This window comes from Tachypleus tridentatus, chromosome 9, assembly GCF_004210375.1.
Source record: "Tachypleus tridentatus isolate NWPU-2018 chromosome 9, ASM421037v1, whole genome shotgun sequence".
Classification (NCBI taxonomy): domain Eukaryota; kingdom Metazoa; phylum Arthropoda; class Merostomata; order Xiphosura; family Limulidae; genus Tachypleus; species Tachypleus tridentatus.
This window is the reverse complement of record NC_134833.1, coordinates 31,776,298-31,782,926: the sequence shown is the minus strand read 5'-3', so window position 1 is coordinate 31,782,926 and position 6,629 is coordinate 31,776,298.

Here is a 6,629-nt window from a genome sequence, read left to right as displayed (position 1 = left end):
AAATGTCGTATCTAAAGTTAAATAATTTAATAAATGATGTAACATCAATAAGTGATATAGTGTTTTCACCAATACTTTGATTGAGAAAAACAAGTACTGCGTTCCTATGAAACGGACAGACACACCAGAAGTTTTGTTTTTCAAACTTCTTAGGATAAAAGACAAGGTGTATATATATATATATATATTTTTATTTCATATTTTATAAATCCATCATGTTCAATAATTGCATACTGTGCTCGACATACAGCAAATGGTCAAAAGTTCAAATTTTGAGAGTCGGCTTAGAATAATTTTCAGAATGAAAGATCGATTCAGTTTTAATTCGTGATATTTACTGAGATTACGTAAACATGGGAAGTGCAAGAGATTTAATTATACATTGGTCCTTGTGTAGTAACAGAGTTAGTTGTTTCCAGATTGTGTTGATAAACTCGTTCACATGTTAGAGTTGGCAACCATAAAGCAAAAGATCCTTTAGTTACAAGTCAAATAACTTATTTTTCGACTATTTCAAAACAGTTATATTTGCCTACTTGGATTTTGAAAGTGTTACCGTAACATGAATTATATTTCATTTATAATTTATGTACGAATAATCATAATTTAGAAATCAGAGTGTTGTGATTTCCTTATATGAATGGCCAAGCGTGTTAAGGCGTTCGACTCGTAATCCGATGGTCGCGGGTTCGAATCCCGGTCGCACCAAACATGCTCACACTTGCAGCCGTGGGAGCATTATAATGTGACGGTCAATCCCACTATTCGTTGGTAAAAGAGTAGCCCAACAGTTGGCGGTGGGTGGTGATGACTATCTGCTTTCCCTCTAGTCTTACACTGCTAAATGAGGGACGGCTAGCGCAGATAGCTCTCAAGTAGCTTTGCGCGAAATTCGAATTTCTTATATGAAACTCACTTCTCATCACAGACTAATATACTAATTTTAGTATACATAAATAAAATATCGGACTTAAGTGCCACACATATTGAAAGATTTGTTGACTTCAGAATATTCTAGGAAACTATTTACTGAAACTTCCTATTTTATAAGTAAATGTCAAGCTTAGTTTTTCATGGTCAGTTTGCACAGCATGAATAATAGTAAATATCTATTTATTACAAAAAACTCATGCTTCATCATAACCCGATATAATATCGTTAATACACACATATACATAAAGTCATATACTCAGCAAGCATATTAAAACACAAGTGAACAAAACTTCAAGATAAACTAATATGCATTTTAAGAAAATTCCTTAGTTTATTCAATACTGACATACATTACATGGCCAAAAGTATGTGGACACCCGACCATCACATCCATATGTACTTTTTGAACATCTGATTCCAAAACCATAGGCATTAATATGGAATTGGCCTCCCTTTACTGCTATAACAGACTCCACTCTTCTAGGAAGGCTTTCACTAGATTTTGGAAGATGGCTGTGGGGATTCGCACCTATTCAGCCAAAGAGCGTTAGTGACGTGGAGCACCGATGTCAGGCGAGAAAGCCTGACTCACAGTCGGCGTTCCAATTCTTCCCAAAAGTGTTCGATGGGGTTGAGGTCAGGGCTTTGTGCAGGCCCGTAAAAAGTTCTTTCACACCAACCTCGCTCAGTGCACGAGAGCATTGTCATACTTAAGCAAAAAAGGGTCTTCCCCAAACTGTTGCCACAAAGTTGGAAGCATACAATTCTCTAGAATGTCATTGTATGTTGTAGCATTAAGATTTCTCTTCACTGAAACTAAAGATCATAGCCCAAACCATAGAAAAACAGCCCCAGACCATTATTCCTCCTCCACAAAACTTTACAGTTGGCACTATGCATTCAGGTAGGTAGTGTTCTCCTGGCATCCGCTGAACCCAGATTTGTCCATCAGACTGCCAGATAGTGAAGCGTGATTCATCACTCCAGAGAACGCGTTTCCACTGCTCCAAAGTCCAATGACTTGTTGGAAAGGGGGAATCCTATGACAGTGCCACGTTGAAAGTCACTGAGCTCTTCAATACAACCCATTCTACTGCCATTGTTTGTTTATGGAGATTGCATGGCTGTATGCTTGATTTTATGCACCTGTTAGCAATGGGTGTAGCTAAAATAATTGAATCCACTAATTAGAAGGGGTGTCCACATACGTTGGGCCATGTAGTGTATATCTCAATGTAATAATACTTGTTGTATGTACTTGTTCAAGTAGATTATGAGTTACTATAAATAGAACACAATGTACAAGTAATCAAAACTTCTTTATTTTAGAAACTATACAAAACATATCATGAACTTGAAATCTATAACTAAACTGACTTTCCCCCTTTGTGCCGACCTTCACATACCACTCCCCCTATAGCTTAAAACTGAAACTGACTCGTTATCTTTAATATATGTAAAGTACCACACATGCTCATACATTGGATTTATTGTTTATCATTATTCAATAAACTTTCCATGCAAACACACTGTATGTTCATCATTCATTAATTCTGACAACGAAGAAAGGATTTTTTTTGTTACCGAACTTTATAGTCAGCAAAGCGAATTACATAACATTACAGAAACCTAAATGTGTATTTATGAAATTTTCGATATTTGATGCTTCAGTGGGAAATTGTTTTCTACTTCTAGGTTACTACTTCCTGTTTCTGATCTAGAACTCACATATTTGTCGTTTAATTATAATTTTACAAATCCAACACACAAAGATATGTGCGCAGTCTAACTCGCAGAAGTTGTAGTGATTTCGATACAAAATATCAATTACTCATCTCATGATTTGGACTTTTTTTCCTGGGGGACAAATTCCTCTGACCACTTCCTCTGTAGGGGGCAGTCAGTTACGTACATTTGATTATCTGTCTGTAGTGTAAAATGAAAGATATTTTATGACACGATAACAATTTCAAAATCAACGTTAGAAAATATCTAGTTTGAACAAGTCGAAGAAAAATCCAAAAACAAAAGGTTCTTTTACGATTGCGATTGTAATGTGGTGATTTTTTTACCTTCAACTGTTATGCATCAGTGACAACCACCTAATAATTGTAGTGTCAAAGTTTGATCGAATATCAACAACGTTACTGATCAAACAGTTCCATTAGTCCTTCTATTCTTATTTAGAAAAATGACCCCAAAGTTTTATGAGTGTTATTTGTATTGTATGATTTAAACAAATATAAAATCTATATAAAACTGTACGTTTTACTGCATTAAGTCTTTTTCTATATTAATAAACTAATGATGACAACTCGTAAGGTAGTGGTAATATACTGCTTTCAGTATCTTTGGCCTATCTTAGAACATCAAATAATTTTTCCATTAAAAATCTACGGATTTACAACGCTAAAATCAGGGATTCGATTCCTCTCAGTGCACTCAGCAGATTGTGACTTTGATATAAGAAAACGCACACGTTTCGGATTTAGTTACATCTCTTTTACAGTTTTACCTGAACAGAAGTTTGTTTTAATGTTATCATTTGTTTCTCTATAGTTAATATGTTTATTGATAAATCAATCTTTCTGTTATTGTCATATTACAATTAACATTGTTCTGAAACTATCTTGTCTTCTTATTGGTTCATTTCCTATTGTTAAAAGAATATCAAACACATTCATCAAAAAAATAATAATAAATCAGTCACCTTAACTTTACTTTTAAAATGTGCACTTTGTGGTTTAAAAAAAAAAAACTCCCAATTTGTGTATTAATTATATATTCTTCAAAATCAAGAAAATTTCCATACACAAATGAAGGTTGAAGAAAAACTAAAAAATTAAAATATTTTATAGTATCGGCCTCTATCGGTCGTGACCTGTAAAAGAACGAAGTCTACTATCAAGATAGCTGATGATGATTTTATATTCGAAATTCTGAAAGTGTTTATTCACTTACCTTATGCACAGGCGCAAAAAATGATTTAAACTGTCAGGTAAGAAGTCACCATAAATAATTAGGGTAACACTCATAATTAAGTTTGAGCTGCGTACAGAACGAAGGTACGTGCTCAAAGGAAGATGAGATAATAGGTAAAACTGTAAAATCCAAATGTGGTAATTGAAAAGGTCGTTTGAGTCAAAGAATACAAAATCATTTTAGTCGATCTGATACAATCGGAGATTTAAAACCATTTAGCATTTGAAATACCTAAGAATAATGGTTAAAAATGCCTCATATAAAGCCACTACAGACGAAGCAAGACCGCTCTTCAATACCAACGTCATAAAACAGGATATGGCAGATACTTTTGGATGAAGAGGGTCTAAACACCTTTTAATACACTACAGGCGATAAATATTCCATTTATGTTAATAAATGGTTATGGTTGGCCTATAGAGAGATTTAGTTAATTTAAATACAAATAAACCTTAAAAGTTAAACACTTCTACAGGGGCAAAGAACCCAATAACTTTCAAGAATGAAGACCAAGTTTCCAAACATCTGGGTGAAGAATGTCTGAATGAGATTGTCTTAATAGACTGCAAATGTGGAAGAGGTAAAGGTGGAGGTGGAAATTTCTGCTTAATGATGATATATTAAAGACAAAAACAACTGCAATTTAGAATTCCAGTGAGTTGCAATGACATTGATCGTTAGACTCGAATCGAGGTCAAATCCACTTAAAAATCTCATTATGCAGCATTCATTCTGTTGTAAGAATACAGTTGGGTCGAGACAAGTAATCTGCAGTTAAATTCATCACTCATGGAACATGACATTCTAAAAGACTAATACGATGGAAATAAACCCAGAAGAGAAGATCCAAAGTATAAAACAGAAGTATCAAGAATGTGTGCCTCCTTGACAAGAAATCTGAAATACCACGTTGAAATGGTCATAATGTATCATGACATTTTTTTTCCTTCAAGGGAAACAGGCCTTGAATCTTTGTAGGGTGTACTGCAAGGAGTTCGAAAAAGTTTATGGAAGGAAAATTCATATTCTAACCAAGTACCCTGGAACTCCTGATCTTGAAGATAAGTTCCCCATCCATGAAGAGAAGGGTATGTGAACAGAATGATTTCGAAATGAGATTGTGGCTATTTGTAGTGTTGTTCCAATCCAACCAATTCGAGATTCTAACGTCTCAGAAAATAACATGGGACGAAGAAAAAGAGCTTATCGTAACTCCCTGTAGGAAGAAGACAGTAAATAAGCCCTTTTTAACAATAAATCCTTACAACAAACAAGCAAGAAAGTCAAAGAAAGAACAGAAGACAATCTGACTGAGGTAGACGTCAGCAAAATTCCCAACTTGCCCTCAAATAGCTGAGGAGAACGTTAATATGGTTCAGACAAAAGTTGGTTTGAAGAAAGATACCTCAGCACAGTTGTGAGAGTAAGATAAATCCGAGAAAACTGATCTATTCAAGATGATCACAGGTTGCAGTCCAGACTCCCACAGATCCAAAAGGAGGTCCCATTCATCGATAACCTAAATATACCTCCTCTTGGCTGTGATAAGTCAAAGTACATTGATTCAATAAACAGAAGAAATTGCATAACTGTCCCATCATGTAACTGAGCTACAAGTCTACCAGTATGAACAGCAATATCAGAAGGAGGAAGAGAAAGATCAAGTAGTCACTTGCTGTCCTTTCAGCTAACAAAGGAGTCAAGTCAAATGTAACAGAAGAGACTCTCAAACTCAAGTAACCAACTGAAGAAAAAGGATTTGATCAAATTTGATCCTATCGCAACGGATCATGTCAGAGACAGCTTCGACTAAGAGTGACATCTCCTTTATCTCTTGATAAACACCAGATAACAGAGGTGGAATAGAAGATTAACTTGGATAGTAGAAACATTAGCTCGGGAATTCATATACGTCGGTACGTTTTTAAAGTAAGTTTAAATATAAACGCAGAAACGTTTAAATATAACCGTAGAACCACCAACCACGTTCAATATCACAACGTAAATAACCACAACACTCCTGTCGATAGAAACTCTTGCTGAATGTTTTGTCGAGAAAAGGTGGTTACATTGTCTGAATGAAGTGCTTGTGTACAGTATCTAGACAGAGGGCGAATTGAGGTTGGTTGAAGTTTTGCAAAGCAGAATTTCCTTAAAGCATCCAAGTGGGATACAAAAAACTTAAACAAATTTTTTTTCTATACTTAAATCGGCAGAAAGTGAAAACCGTGGAATATCTATATAGGCAGTGGAGGTATAGTCTGGGAGAAAATATTTTAAAAGTATTACTGAGGACAATATGTGACAGAAATAAACGCCTTACGGAGTGGCTTACCAGATTTACTACTATACATTTTTTCAGACTGATTCGTTGCCTTAAGAGTTTTCTTATGAAAACGTCAATAAGCAAAAACATCATTGTTAGAAGGGTAAACACCTAAAAGTTGGCACAGCTATTTAAGTAAAGAATTTTGACTTTTTGTTAATAGCGCTCTAACTCGTTTAGATTCTTCTTGGCTGTTTATTAAAACCTTTACTGTGTGTTTATTTGAACTGATAGTCAAAAAAAATCCCACTGGTGTATGTATAAAAAAAAACTCTGTATTTGGCTAAAAAAAATAAATGCAATGTTTACGATTTCGTCCTTTTCGACGAAAATGTCAATTTGTTTTAGTTTTTTGGAAGAATCGGTCTAATTTGTCGTCTTTTGTTTT